Here is a 16,378-nt window from a genome sequence, read left to right as displayed (position 1 = left end):
GGAATGAAATCACCTGGTCCCAAAAGTTGGAGCAAATGAGATAGATTCAAATTAAGAACTTAAGACATTACTGGATGGGGTCACCAGTCTTCTGTGTACTCCCGTTTCAGATTTTCAGTCTTTATTTTTTCGGCTGAGCAGGCAGGGTACCAACTCACTTCTCCTATTTCTCCCACTTCTATTTCTCCATTCAAATTTTGAGCGTAACAATTTCTTTTCCTCAAGAATTCAAGGCAATTTTTTTTTTATTAACCCTGCTAAACATCTGCCTATGTCCACTTTTCTTCCCCTCTCCAACAGCCTGTGAAATTCCTGCCTGGTATGAATTTGATTCAGTTTGTGACCACTTCTGAAGTGAAAAATCTTTTTGGGTTCATGGCTCTGATAAAGCCCAGCTCCTGGTCGCATCACCCCCTTTCTAGACCTCTGTCAATCCTCCAAGTGCTGTTGGTAACTTTTAGTTTTCCATGATTAACTGGAATTTTCCTGACGCCTGTTAATCTGGATAAGTCTTTCTGAATGCATGAACCTTTCTTCTCCCCATGGTTCATCCTAATACTGGGGCACCTTTTCATGTAAAATCTCCTGAAATAGTGCGTGTATGTAATATCACCGCTATCCTCGCCATCTTTTCGAGTGTATCCATCTGGCTTCCCTTTGTGGCAGCACTCACTCTGGTGCCATTAACCTCTTCCATGCATCGGATGGCCCCCGGCGTCACGGTGGGCATGTCCGTGGAATTTGCCCGCACAGCAGGGAAATGTGCGCCGCATTGAAGCGGTTAAGGTGGTAGTTGGCGCTCTGTGATGAGCATTGGTGGCACCTCTTTTCTAGTTTGCCTCCATTGCGCAAAGGCCTTTGTTATGGCTTATCATGAGGTACATTGTTAACCATTGGGCTACCTCCCACTGACAGTGGTTGCATTGACAAGGAGTGCTGATTCTCTTGTCTGGCTGTTCCCAGTTGGTTCACACGGTCTCCTCCAGACCCCCCTCCATGCCCTATGGGCTCCCTCTTGCCTTCAAATACTATGGAGCCACACGGTACCCCTGGGAACTTTGCATCATCACATACAAAAGACAACAATGGTTCCCTTGGGAGAGTTAATGAGCCTGATATTCTAAAGCGTAAAAAGATGTGTGACTCCTCTACAAGAGATTAAACCGCAAATTTGAATTGCTGTCAATTCATATCAGTTCAATAAAATGAAATGCAAACAGTGCTCCATTAACCGGCCCAGTGAAAGGGATTAGTGACAGTGGTGAATGCTCGTGTGCTGGTGCAATTTACAAAGGAAAGTCCATCAACCCAGTTGACTGAGTAGTGAAACAATTTCCAAAGTAAAGGACTCAGAATTTGAGTACATTTTGGGTACCACACTATTTGGCAGCCGAAAAGTAAGTATGTTGGTGTTTCGGCTCCTCAAGTAACTTAACAGGTCTTCATCATGACCAAAAATATACAGGAAGCAACCTATGAAAATTGAAAACCATCCAATGCAATCCATTTATATTGCAAGTATATACAATGAAGTAGAAGTCCAAGTGTATTCGGAAATTGTTTACCTCAAAGACACAAAAATCATCTGTGAGACTTCTAAACATAAGTTACAAATCGGAGGATGATAAATAGTACAGTTGGTTTTACTCCTAACTTTCCTCTGCTTCGTGTCTTATCCTTGAGACTTGGAAGTTTGAAATAGTCTCTCTTTCTTTCTTTGGAGTGGCTACCATTTCATTATAGGATTATTTTCAAACCTGGCTGTGCCACCTGAATAGTCATTTATGGGCATGCTTATGTCTTGCACACTGTGTATCCGTTCATTAGCATCGCAGTTCAGCCCAGATGTTTAATCTCCCATCAGGGCCGGACTGGCTGGTGCGGGCACCGGGCAATCCCCCGGTGCGCCGCAAGGGTGGGGACCAGTTTTTGCAAAATCGGCCGAAAACTGACCCCCAACGGCGGACCACCGAGGGTGGGAGGGGCGGCCGAGCACTTTGCCAGGGCCGGTTTTCGTTCCCAGTCCGGCCCTGTCTCCCATTAAGGTTTAGTAAACTTCACAGCAGTCAGTCCGACGTCAGTTTCTCCACACACAGCCCGGGTTCTGTTTCCCGCAGTAAATGTTTCATCCGGAAGCCAGCTTGAGGAACGCCGACCCCTGGCCGCAAGGACGCAGCGGACGGCGGCTCTTTTGGGGTTTGTTATTTTTAGGACCGGCTGCACGCGGTCGCCTCCAGGGCCACTCTGCCGAGGCTCCGCTCCAGTTACCCGGCTTTGGGGCTCGGAGTCCGGCTTCATCAGTCGCTCTTAAGTGTGTCGGCGCTTGTCATTGAGGCTGCCCTTGCGCACACGAGTCTCACACGGCTGTGTGGAGAGATCTGGACGGATGGGGCAGTGAGCTGAGCGTGGAGCTCAAAACTGCTCCTAGTGCTGCGATTCAGGACACGTACCGGCCCTTACTAGCACATTTGACCCCCGAGCTGCCCCTTGACCCATTCCCACTCAGTAGTGAGGGAGAGTGCGTTTAATTAGTGGAACTGCCCGTTTCACATTGTATTGTAATTGCATTTGTATAGCGCTTACTACCCCTGACGAGGCATCTAAGCGCTTTTTCGGCGAGTAGCATTCCACTCCGGGACCCATAGAGGATTAGTGTTGAATTAGTATAGTGAAACATGCAAGTACATTTTAAGTATAGCGCCATGAAGTCGATACCGCCATCTGTGCTACATTCTGTAGATCATGAATAGGAAACATAAAGAGCCCCAGATCACAGAATCTGGTCAAAGAGCAAGCCGGGATTAGGGCCTGGCTCCTCTCTACACAGTTCATAACTCTGCTCCTGAACCCACCCCCCCCCCCTGGATTCTACTGATCTGGGCTTCAGGTTCGGTTTGTAATGGTGCATGCACTGTTCATGGGACCGGCTGTGTAAGGATGCTCTAAAAAGCTGAGATCCATCCGCCTCCAGCCATTGGATATCTTTAGCACTGGTGTCTTCTGCCATTGGCTTGAGACATTGTCAATCACATCTTGCATCAGCCCTCCGACATCTCTCCTCCTTTCTAAAGGCATCACACATTTCATTTTTCTTAGTCCCTGTTATATATACAAACAAAGTATTTCTTAATTGTTTTGCACCGCAGCAGGCTTAATTTATTGTTTTTTCTTAGGGCTTGAATGCCAGCATCAAACCTATTGCCTTTGACAATGCTTGATTTTATTCTCATCGTTGCTGCTCCAGTCCGGGGGGAGGGGGTGGAGGGGATGGGGGTGCCCAGCTCAGGTCCACGGGGGTGCCCAGCTCGGGTCCACGGGGGTGCCCAGCTCGGGTCCACGGGGGTGCCCAGCTCGGGTCCACGGGGGTGCCCAGCTCGGGTCCAAGGGGGTGCCCAGCTCGGGTCCAAGGGGGTGCCCAGCTCGGGTCCAAGGGGGTTCCCAGCTCGGGTCCACGGGGGTGCCCAGCTCGGGTCCACGGGGGTGCCCAGCTCGGGTCCACGGGGGTGCCCAGCTCGAGTCCACGGGGGTGCCCAGCTCGAGTCCACGGGGGTGCCCAGCTCGAGTCCACGGGGGTGCCCAGCTCGAGTCCACGGGGGTGCCCAGCTCGAGTCCACGGGGGTGCCCAGCTCGAGTCCACGGGGGTGCCCAGCTCGAGTCCACGGGGGTGCCCAGCTCGAGTCCACGGGGGTGCCCAGCTCGAGTCCACGGGGGTGCCCAGCTCGAGTCCACGGGGGTGCCCAGCTCGAGTCCACGGGGGTGCCCAGCTCGAGTCCACGGGGGTGCCCAGCTCGAGTCCACGGGGGTGCCCAGCTCGAGTCCACGGGGGTGCCCAGCTCAGGTCCAGAGGGGCTGCAGTGACCTCAGGTTTTCTAAATAGCCAGAGATTGTGACCATTCAGAGCCTTTCTATACAAATGTATCCTAAGAGGAAATCCCTTAAATATGACGTGGCTGTTGTCCCCGGCGAACAGCGAATAATTACACTTGAAGCCGGCTAGCTGGGCCTTCATATGTGGCTAGCTTCTTTTCCTATGCTCTGGTCCCTGGCCCAGATTTTACTTCTCCCATCTAATTTTGGCCACCACTGACGAATAATATTTAACTTTGCCTTTACTAAGAACAACAACGAACTAATCTTTGTTTATTCAGAATAGAAGTGTAAGACATTTCTGTGTTTCTCTCACAATCCTCCTGTGATTACCGCACATACAACGATAACGACACATAGTTGGCTGGGGTTTTTATCACGTACAAATTAGGAAATCCGCAAACCTCGCGATCTTTCGAGGAAAAAGAAAAGGCTGCGTATGTCATCCTATTTGAAACTAGCAAGCAACACAGTTTTAAAATTAACTTTTTCTAGAAAGTGGCACACACCTCAGTGCCAGCTAGCTCACCTAAGCAAACATTGCCAGCTTGCTTAGAAAAACTTTGCCAAAGTGATGATTTATAACAAACAGGAAACTCTGCGAACTAACCGCAGGCCAAAAATCTGGATTTGCATGAACTTTGCCCACGTGATCAAAAGCTCACCCGTGTTAGGATGTTTATATACGTCAGACCACGAGTCTTTCAAAGAAATGCAAAACCAGCTTTAAGCCCAGGCCTCGAAAAACAAGGTTTTATTTGGTTTTCTTAGGTATCACGCTCCTTTATCGGGGGTAAGCATTCTCACCATCATCCATTTGCCTTTCTTTGCGCCTGAATCTTTGTACTTTAGAAAGTTTTCAATCTGTTAAGTAACAAGTCTGCAGTTTTTTTAAAATGCTCCAATAATGTAATTGATCTATTTTATATAGCGTTCACATGGCTTGGAAACACACTTCAGTGTGCTTGATGTTGGAAAATAGATTTTAGGATAGTGTACTTCTGTGGCGATGCCCTAGGGAGGGGGCCAGATGTGTGCATTTCATGGCTTGGAAGGAGGGCTGTGAAGATGGCCAGCGACTTGGCCCCGACATTTAGGGTGCTGTTATGCGTCCAGTGCTAGCCGTGTAATTTCGCTTTTTTAGCCTCCTTTTGCTGTACCATCGCACCCTCCACCGCCTCTTGTCCTTGTCCCTCATTCCGATCCACTCGTCCATCGTTCATGTTGTCCGCCCCGGCTGCCATAACAAAAAAAAATCCTATGATGCGCCCAGCGCTGACCGCATCATAGAACTTTTTTCTTCTAACTTTGCTTTACAACATGGATAAAGCACAGTGACAAAGCCAATAGCTTTTGCATAGGGGAGACCTATTGGCTTTTCCAATGCTTGTTTTTATATATCGCTTGCAGCCTCTGGCCTTCTTTGAACACTGTGGCTGTAGAAATTCAACAGTATTCATTTCATCTACTTAGGAAGGATAAAAAGCTGTACCAATTCACTTGACAATTAAATAGGCCTGGGCGGTAAATTCCGTTCCGCTCTCGGAATTTGGGTAATTTCGCGTTCCGCGGAGAACGCAGAATTGCCAAAAATTCCACGGCTTCACTGAATTTTTTGCTTGTTTGCGCTTTCAAAATGCGTGTTCGCAAGATATTTCTCCCCGAGCACTCAAACAGCATTCGCGAACAGGAAAAAAGCACCGTGAACGGGTGGAACAAGCAGTTCCGCTTGTTCGTGAACTTTCGCGTACTCGCAGAGATTTTTTACCGTTTCGTGGAGCTTTGCGTAGCGCAACTACGCAAATTCCGTCCACCCCTACAAATAAATTGGTATGCTCCAGGTTACACATGGGCCTATTTTCTGCAGTAGGTGCATTTTTATTTATTTATTTATTTATTTAAATTCTTCTAGAGCGCAGGAATCAATCCCGTAAGGGTATCTCCGCGCTGTGCCAGCAGTAGGAAACTCAGTCGGTGAATAAGGAACATTATTTAGATGGACTGGAATGCCTCTTGATAAAGGATAGTTTTTAGTATTTTCCTAAAGGATAGGTGATTAGTAGTTGTTCTGGCTTCGAGGGGCAGTCTGTTCCATAGGGCAGGTCCGACTGAGGAGAAGGCCCGGTCTCCTTGTCTGGACTTCTTTGTGGACGGGGGTTTTAGCAAGGCTTGACTGCTTGAACGAAGGGACCTACTGGGCTGATATGGCACCAAGGATTGAGACAGGTATTTAGGACCTGTACCATAGATGCATCTATGGACCGTGCAGCAGATCTTAAAATCGACGCGCTGTCTTATTGGGAGCCAATGCAGCTCCCTGAGCAGGGGTTTGGAAGGGGTCCTAGCTGGTGCCCCCATAACCAGTCTTGCTGCCGTGTTCTGGACCACCTGCAAACGACCTACTGCGTCAGCATTTGCTAACGTCAGCAGGCCGTTGCAGTAGTCCAGACGACTGGTCACTAATGCCTGCACAAGTGTCTTCCTGTAAGAAGCAGGAAGATACGGAAAGACACGTTTAAGCAGGCCAATAGTGTGGAAGCATAATCCTACGATGTAATTGGTATGCTCCTTCAAGGTCAGCTTTTGGTCCAGTTTTACCCCAAGATTCTTCACATGATGTTTAGGTGACGGTACTGGGCCAAGATCTATTGGCCACCAGTCAGGGGACCAAAGAATGCTTGCTTTGCCAAAAAGCATGACCTCAGTTTTTGTAACATTACATTGGAGGCAGTTCTTCGCCATCCAATGTGACACCGCCCTCATACCCTCAGCAAAGTTCTCTTTGACTTTAGAGTCAAGGGAGCTGAAAGGGTAGAGGAGCTGAGTGTCATCAGCATAGGAGATCGGTGTGAACCCATACTTCCGCACAATCTCAGCAAGGGGGGCCACATATACATTAAACAATGTAGGGCTAAGACAGGAGCCTTGTGGCACCCCCTTCGTGAGCCCCCTGGAGATGGAACAGAAGGGGCCCAGGCTGACAGATTGTGCTCTCCCGGAAAGGAAACTCTCCAACCATGATAGTACTAGGCCTCCGATTCCTACTCCTTGCAACCGGCCGAGAAGGATGTTATGATCCACGGTATCGAAGGCTGCAGACAGGTCCAACAGCACTAGAATCATGGAGCCTCCTCTATCCTGTGACATTTTGATCTGATCCGTGCATTAACGCACTGAGCTATCTTGCGGACTCCATCAAGGACACTGGTTGGCTGATGTCCTGAGAGTGCCCGCGTTGGTGTCTGAATGACACCAATATATGCATCGTGAAGGGTGGCGGCCTTTATGCTGTACTCGGACCAGTATCCGTGGACCAGGGCTTCGAGATGAGGCACATGCGCCTAGAAGCCACTTGGCATCGATGCCTGCGCTGAGTACATAAGGCGGGGAAGACATCCAAGAGAAGAGCCCCAGGCTTGCGTCTGGAACCAGCGCGCGCCACAGGACGCGCATCACTGGACATGGAAGACGCGCTGCCTGCAAGTTTTGAGCATCTGTGCCGCTGGCGATGGCAACTGCGGCTCTGTGCCTTACCAGGGAGGCGGGGAGAAGTGGGGCATTGGACTATCATGTTGGTACAGCGCGATCTCGGATAAACAGCGTGGCACATGCGCAAGAGACAAACGGAAGATTCATTGAAGACTGTTCTGACACAGGTCACACAATGCGGCACAGTCGGGTGTGGCGTAGGGTTCTTGACTGTAATGTTCGGTTTTAGGGGTGTGGGTGGTATATTTAATCTGGCCACTCCACAAACCCATCAATCAGGATTTATAAAGCGCTGGAACTCACCTGTGAGGGTCTCAAGGCGCTGGAGGTGCTAGCTGCTTTGTAGTGAGTAATGAAAAAGCACTCAGAGAAACAGAGTGAAAGGAAGAAGAAAGAAGAAAGCAGTTACAAACTAGGTAAAAGCAGGAGGGGTCGGTGGAAAGGAAGGGGAGGGGTAGGGAGATACGAAAACACTGAAAGAGCGAGCTAAACTGACAAAGTGTAGAGCGGTGTAAGAAGCAGTCGCAGAGGCAACCTTGGTGTTCGGTAGTCCGCAGCAGTGGGCTCCTATGAAAGCTTTTGGCCTTAGCCCACATTTTTATTATCAGTCATTTATTAATTTATCCAACCGTTTTGATCAATTGTGCACTCCTGCCTGGATTGGCACTAGAGTTTTTGCTTCCATGGTGAAACTACCATTGTGTGCCCCACAACCTCCTCTCTCCCTCGCGGGTACACAGCCTACACAAGCCAATCAAATGCCGTTTTCTACCCTTGTTCACTTTACCCACTACTGAGCTCACTGATAGTGAAAACACATTGCCTTTTTACCTTGCTAAGCTTATTTAAAACGCCCACTTTTCAGTAAGTAAATAAAATTCACTGCTTCCTTGCAAAAAAGTCGTGATTTTGAGCGGTAATAGTGAGGACTGGCACATTAACCCATTGCCTTTCAGATACAAGTGATGCATCCATTTGTCATCTCTTGTCCTCGCACACAATCCCTGCATCCGAAGCAGTGGCTGTTCCTTCTCCTACATCGCCGCCAAGACCTGGAGCCACCCGCCCCTCTACCTCCATACTGCATCCTCCATAGCAGACTTCAGAAAGACTCAAGACTTGGCTGTTCGACGAGACCGGGTTTCCTCAGCGCCCAAATACCCCTAGTAATTTCAGTGCGGCGCTATACAAATACTTTTTGGTTGATTTACCAGGTGGAGAGCTCTGGTGACTGAGATGGCCATTGTCCATTTCAGCCTTCCAATAAGCAGGCGCTGCAGTAAAGCAGTCCCGCACTTGGAGACCGATACCGAAGCTGGAGAAGGCTGTATCACAGGCTGTACACAGCCTAAATACCGACAATTGAAAATACTTTCCGCCGTGAACATTAGAAACAAGCAGTTTACTGACGGCAACCGGACAAACCGACTGGTGCCGCTATTTTCTCGAAATAAACAAACCACTCGATTAGGACCGGGTCGGAAGTATCACCGGTTCCCCTACCACTCGCCTTGATCATTCAGATCAGCCCTGAAGAGTCGCAGCCACATGCTGTGATGAAACACGTGTAGGCTCAAGTGATAAGCACAGTGATTCCCAAGGGGTGAACACTGTTGATAATAAAACCGTTTGAAAAACTTACGATTGGTCGATCTTTCCCTAAGGAATGAATACTTGAATACAAGAATACCAGTTTGATATGTATAGTGTGCTCTGGATCTTTGTCCAATTACAATAAGAGGGAGGTTTCGATACTTCTTCTTTTTACAGAGGTTAAGGTTTCCTCTGTCCAAGAAGCACCTATTGTGACTACGTTAAGCAAATACCTTACCGTAAGCAGTTGAGCGCCAGAATTTCTGAACATTTGAAAAACCTACACATAGAGTAACCGGTTCCCTAGGTGACGGGGTTAGCACCAAAGCAGATGTCTGGCATGCGTGATTGGTTTGGTCCACGTACTACCGCTGCCGGCCATCTTTGTGGTGGCGGCCCTTGGCTTCGCCTTTGCAGGTCCACCAGCCTAGCTGACCTGCTGCTGCTCTCGACCTCACATCCCACACCCTGCCAGCATAGTCTGGTGTTTGTCCCACATGAATGATAATAAAAAGTAATTGGCCTGATCTAAAAAAAAAAAAAAAAAAAAAGGTCGAGCATGAGCCAGCTTTGCTCTGCGAAGAGCTGTGGTAGTTTAGTACGGAGAGAAGGTTCGCCCACTCCCCCCCCCCCCTTATTTTTCATTGGCTTGTTTGTTTGTCCTATGTAAAAGATGCCTTCTGATTCATTATGAGGCTTGTTAGATCCTCCTTAGTACAGTCATTGTATCCTCCCATGGCTACTGGCCCCTTTACTTGGATGTTACACGGGGCGTGTCCTATTTCCTTTATTACATTTCTCCATTAGGCGGAGGACGTGCTACGCTTACATTTAGCGGCCATGCCCGCTTTCACTTTTGAAACGGCCTAGATAATGCTCCAGCAGGGGCGGCGGGTGCGCGGAATGCCAGTGGTGGACCGCTTCCTCTCCTCGGCTGGGCTGGAACGGAGTTGGGGGGCTGCAGACAAGAAGCCGCTGCTTACATGTTTTGTGCCTTATACCCTCCCTCCCGTTGTCCGTGCCTTCTCTCCTCCCCAGGGCACAAGTCGTAAAAAAGAAGTAGGGGGGCGCTGTCACCGGAATTGACGACACAACAGGAAGTGACGTCACGAAAGCTGCCGAGCTCCTCGTCCCAGAGGGGCCAAAGAGTGAAGTCCAGCTGTTTGGCAGGGGGGACGGTGTCCCCCCTGTAAAATAAGTGGGGGGGCACCGTCCACCCGCGTGGTACCCCGACTCGAGCCCTGCTCCTCCCCCACCCCCCTGCCTGCCTTCCTGTTGTCCGTGCTTCCCAGCCCTCCTGATGTCTGTGGCTTCTCACCCCCCCCACGCCCTCCCGCCCTCTTTACCGTTGTCCGTGATGCCAAGCTGCAAAATATTTGCAATGCAATAGGTCTTGTGTAAATTGGAGATCTATTGCATTGCAAATGCTTGTTTCCCAAGCTGGTGCCTCTGCGTGTACTCTTCTATGGCCAGTGTGCACGCCCCCTGAAGTGAGGGCTGCCTTGCTCATCCTTTCTCCTAAGCTAATAATACAGGTCGTGTTTCCCCCTTTTCTATTGTTTAATAACCGTGGTCCTGTCCCCCCACCCTCCCCGGCACGGCAGACTCCCCGGGGTGCCGAGGCCGCGTGTTGGCGAGGCGGCTGCGGGCTGTATTAGGCGCGCAGGATATTGCATTATCCGGAAGATGTGTTTGTGGTCTGGGGGTGTCAATTGTGTTATGGAATTATCCGGTGAGGATGTGGCCTCCCGGCTCTTGTCCTCGTTACCGGGGGTCATTTAATTCGGTTACAGCGCCATGATGTAGCGGGAGTGTATTTAGCAGCGCTTAACGCGATTTTCACCCTGGGAGGAATGGACCAGGGCTGTAAGTTCAGACGCCACTGGGGACACCTTTTCGTGAACCTTCGGTGAACCCGCCGTCTAATGCAGAGAGGGAGGTTCACTGACTGCTCTCTGATGCTCACAGCTGTCTCTCCGGAGTGCGAGGTTCACGGACAGCGCTCTGGTGCTCACAGCTGTCTCTGCAGAGTCACCCCCGGATCTAATCACCTCTGTCTGGAGGCATGAGAGACCCTTCCAGATCTGATCACCTCTAGAAGCATGAGCGTCCGAGACACCCTGCCGGGTCAGATTGCACTTTGTCTGGAGGCATGAGAGGCAAAGAGACGCTTCCGGATCTGATCAGCTCAGGAGGCATAAGAGGCAGAGACACCCCCCAGAATCTGAATACCTCTGGAAGCATGAGAGGCAGGGACCCCCTGCATGCAATGACTGCAAAAGAGTTTCATCGAGATCCTCTCGTAGGCTTGGTAATTTGAGCTGCGTTTGAGTGAGCAGCCACTAGGAGGCGCTAACAGAATTCATCCATGCAGGGACATCTCCAAAGGCAGAATGTGACCTTAAAATAATCACTGGTCCTTCTTTTGTCTCCTCTGTATACAGACCCTCGTGGTCCAGCGTCATCCTTGTGTTTTCACTACTGCTATCCCGAGTCTTTATCGTGTGCCCCCTTCATCCAGATAACACGAACTCTGGCTGGCACTGCTCTTCCTATGAATGTCTCATATCACCGATTGTGCGCCGAAGGCACGCCAAAGGCAAGCCCGTCTGCGCCCGTCCGTGCCTGGACCGCGCCCAGCGCCAACCCCTGGCCCCCGCAGATTCCAGCCTACCCGCCGAACGTACGACGGTGCCCCCCTCAACGCACTCCACACCGGCCGGAGCCCCGGCTGCTACCAAGCCACCCCGAGACGCACCCACGGACCCGTCACCTGCCGAACCTGCAAGTTCACCTGCCTCCGGACCCGCACGGCACCTGCAAAACCGACCACTAGCAGCAACCACCTGAAGTGCATCCTGCTCAACACCCGCTCCGTCCACAGACACGCCATAGAACTCTGGAACCTGCTCGACACCATATCTCCAGACGTCGCCTTCCTCACGGAAACCTGGATGAACGCCTCCTCAGCGCCCGCCATCGCCATCGCCATCCCGGACGGCTACAAGATCACCCGGAGGGACCGCGTTAACCAGACCGGCGGAGGCATCGCCATCGTCCACAAAAATACCATCCGCATCACGACCAACACAGACGACACCCTCACAGCCACCGAACACCTGCACTTCCAGATCCACACCGACCCCAAGACCACCCTCAGAGGCACCCTCATCTACAGACCCCCTGGACCTCGCACACACTTCAGCAAAGACATCGCAGACTTCCTCTGCCCGCACGCATTCCCCTCCGCCGACTAAATCCTCCTAGGGGACCTCAACTTCCACCTGGAGAACAACAATGACAGCAACACCACCACACTGCTGGACGACCTCGCCAACCTCTGACTCAAGCAACTGGTGACAACCCCCACCCACTACGCCGGACATACGCTTGACCCCGTCTTCTCATCCAGCAAGTACATCTCCTTCAGCCACGCCACTGGACTTCACTGGACAGACCACAGCTGCGTCCACTTCAGCTTCTGAAAGACCACGACTCGCCACCACCCACAACAGGGTCCCCGCAGGAGCTGGAACAAGATCACCTCTGATCAGCTCACCATATCCCTGACCCAGATCACCCCCGTAGAGATCAACGGATCCCCGCCAAGCAGCCAACAACCTCACACAGTGGATCACCATCTGTGCAGATGACCTGGCTCCACTGAAGACCGGCCCCAGCAGGCCCGGCAGCAAGAAAGCCCCCTGGTTCACCGACGAACTCAAGAGCTCCAAGAGGAACTGCCGTACCCTTAAGAAAGCCTGGCGCAACGACCCGACTACAGACAACATGACCACCCTCAAGCACGCCACCCGCAAACACCACCAGCTGATCCACACCACCAAGAAGACCGCATTCAAGGAACGACTAGACAACAATGCCCACAACAGCAAGTAGCTCTTCAGCATCGTCAAAGAGCTCTCCAACCCCAGCGCCGGAAACATCACCCCCTCGCAAGACCTCTGCAACGCACTCGCCTCGTTCTTCCACAGCAAGATCGCAGACATACACAACAGCTTCAGCACACAGCCCACGCACCCTACCACCGAAACGACACCCCCCACCACCACCCTCCGCGCCTGGACCCCGGTCAGCACAGAAGACACCATCCGCGCGATGAACACCATCCACTTTGGACCACCAACCGACCCTTGCCCCCACCACGTCATCAACAAGGCCGACTCGGTCATCGCACCACATCTCCGGGACATCATCAACTGCTCCTTCAACACCGCCACCTTCCCGGAGAGCTGGAAGCATGCCGAACTCAGAGCCCTACTGAAGAAACCAACAGCGGACCCCGACCTCAAAAACTACCGCCCCCATCTCGCTCCTCCCTTTTCCTGCCAAAGTCATTGAGAAGACCGTCAACAGACAGCTGGCGGCCTTCCTAGAGACTAATGGATCCCTCGACCACTCGCAATCCCGTTTCCGAGCCAACCACAGCACCGAGACCGACCTCATTGCAGCCACTGACGACATCCGAGCTCTACTCTACAACGGGGAAACAGCGGCCCTCATCCTCCTGGACCTCTCCGCAGCGTTCGACACTGTCTGTCACCACACCCTAGTGCAGCGCCTCAACGTCGGAATCTAAGAGAAGGCACTGGAGTGGATCATCTCGTTCTTCGCCGGAAGAACCCAGAGATTAGCCTCCCCCCGTTCAGATCCGAGGCCACCGAAGTCATCTGCGGCGTACCACAAGGATCATCTCTCAGCCCCACCCTCTTCAACATCTACATGAGCCCCCTCGCGGCCATCGCACGCCAACACAACCTCAACATCATCTCCTACGCCGACGACACCCAGCTGATCCTCTCCCTCACCAACGACCCCGCCACCGCTAGAACCAACCTACACGAAGGGATGAAAGACGTAGCCGAGTGGATGAAGAACAACCGCCTGAAACTGAATTCAGACAAGACGGAAGTCCTCATCCTGGGATCATCACCCTCTGCCTGGGACGACTCCTGGTGGCCCCCTGCCCTGGGCAGTGCACCCAAACCAACGGACCACGCGCGCAACCTGGGCTTCATCCTGTATTCCTCCCTCTCGATGACCAGACAAGTCAACGCCGTCTCTTCGTCATGCTTCAACATCCAACGCATGCTCCGAAAGATCTTCCGATGGATCCCCACCGAAACCAGGAAGACGGTCTCCCAGGCACTCGTCACCAGCCGACTGGACTACGGAAACACCCTCTACACCGGAACCACAGCCAAACTGCAGAAAAGACTCCAACTCATCCAGAACGCCTCAGCACGACTCATCCTGGACATCCCCCGACACAGCCACATCTCCGGACACCTGAGAGACCTACACTGGCTCCCCGTCAGCAAGAGGATCACGTTCAGACTCCTCACCCATGCACACAAGGCCCTCCACGACCTGAGCCCCAAGTACCTCAACAACCGCCTGACCTTCTACACTCCCACTCGCCAACTACGATCGACCAGCCTCGCCCTCGCCCCACGCATCCGAAGAGCCACAAAGGGAGGAAGATCCTTCTCCTACCTGGCAGCTAAGACTTGGAACTCCCTCCCCATCCACCTCCGCCTGACCTCAAACCACCTCTCCTTCAGGAAGTAACTCAAGACCCTCTGGGTGAGTAGCGCGCTATACAAATGTTATGATTGATATAAGACACCGTCGCACTGCAGCACGTGACTCAGACTCCTCTTTCCTCCGCCCCGGATCGGGACCCCTGCATAATTGTATTGCATTGCTTTTATATAGCGCTTACTACCCCTAACGAGACGTCGAAGCTCTTTTTCGGCGAATAGCACGCTACTCCGAGACCCAAGAAGGATTAGTGTTGAATTAGTATAGTGAAACATGCAAGTACATTTTGCGCCCAGAGGCAGCCACTACACACTCGACATTAATAGTGTACGGCGGAACCCTTCTAGGGAGGGGGGGTTTTGTCACCTACACCGTCCGAGCCATCTTCATTCATTCACCAGTGGAGACCAAGACCCCCTGTCGAGAGCCTCCACTGGATGAATCGAAACAACAGTCCGGGGTCTGCACATAGCGTCAGAAGGACATGTTATTGCCAGGCGCAGCGCTATACAGACACTGTTGTAACCCCTCTACACTGTCCTGGGGCGTCAGAGCACTGCTCCAGAACAGCCCCCCGTTGTACAGTCAGCAGCCGTGTGATATGTCGGCTCGAGGGCTCTTCACCCCACGACGTCTCGGATGTCAGGCCCGGTTCACGGTGCAGCTTGCGGTGGCGTCTCGGGTACCACGGCGCGTATCCTGCGACGTCGAGGGCTCTAATATGAAGCATTTCTAATTACTTCTGAACAGAACTCCACTCGAGGGGGATCCGGCCTTGGTAAACATGTTTTCTTCCTTTGATCACTGATAAACGCGCTCCCAGCGCCTGCCATTGGATGCAGGCGAAGGTGCTACATATTGCATGGCGTTGCCGTGGCAACCGCGCCCCATCCCCTCGGGCGGATGCAGAGCGTGGTGTCAGCATGGCACGCCGTGGCAGCTTTACTGCCTTAACTTTAAGAGCTCTACGGGCGATGGAAGCCGTATCACACCAGACTATGGAGCGCGCCCGCTAGGGCGCGTGCAGAGCGCATGCGTGAGATTTGTCTAAGCCACGCACGTCCAGCCTAGGTCGAGGGGAGACGGGCCCACGCCAGGTTTTCAGGCTATGGGTGTGAGATGAATGAAATTGCATTAAAGAAGCGCTTACTACCCGTGACGAGGCGTCAAAGCGCTTTTTTCAGGGAGTAACACGCTGCTCCGGAACTCAGAGGATTAGTGGCGAATTAGTATATGGAGATATGAAATACATTTTGAGCGGTGGACATGCGAGTTTATTCGGATTGAAAAGGTATAGTTTAAAAACGCCACTCAATTTAAGTGCAGCTTATTTGCACACAGGTTATTCTGAAAATCGGGCATGGATCTGGCCCAACTGGACATTTGTTGGACACCCCAGCTCGAAGCATTAAATTAGAGGCCACTAATTGTGTGCGGCTCCCAATAAAAATAAAATCGAAAGGATATTGGATGACCTTCTTCTGAGAGGATTGTGAAAATTGTTCTCATGAACAGCTCGTTAATATGTAAATAACATGTTCATGTAGAAGCCTACAATGTAGATGGTGTCTGTTGTAGGGCAGTAACCCAGTTGTCGATACTTAGATGCCCTGTTTTAAACTCTGGTTTCCACGAATTCTAGATTTGTATGGGAAGACAAGATTGTGTAATTTTAGCAGATTTGGGGATCTGTTAGTTTAAAAAGGAAAACAAGCTTGCTTGTAAATATATATCAGTTGGTCTAGCAATACATATTTATATAGACGTCTATAGTACAGGGAAATGTTTATATGGGTCATGGGGCACACCTCAGCTGCACAATATCCTCAACCACTTAAGAAGAACGTTGTACTCGTGATCTATGCAT

At 51.4% G+C, this 16,378-nt stretch overlaps 1 protein-coding gene across 2 annotated transcripts in view; it reads left to right on the top strand.

Annotated features, from left to right (window-relative positions):
* Positions 1 to 16,378, top strand: part of LOC147659125 (plexin-A1-like) — a 589,684-nt gene that overhangs the window by 284,101 nt on the left and 289,205 nt on the right. The gene's annotated exons all lie outside the window — the stretch shown is intronic.

The sequence above is a fragment of the Lissotriton vulgaris genome, unplaced genomic scaffold (genome assembly GCF_964263255.1).
Source record: "Lissotriton vulgaris unplaced genomic scaffold, aLisVul1.2 SCAFFOLD_442, whole genome shotgun sequence".
Taxonomy (NCBI): domain Eukaryota; kingdom Metazoa; phylum Chordata; class Amphibia; order Caudata; family Salamandridae; genus Lissotriton; species Lissotriton vulgaris.
The sequence above is the reverse complement of the archived record's forward strand: the minus strand, read 5'-3'. Positions and strand labels throughout refer to the sequence as shown.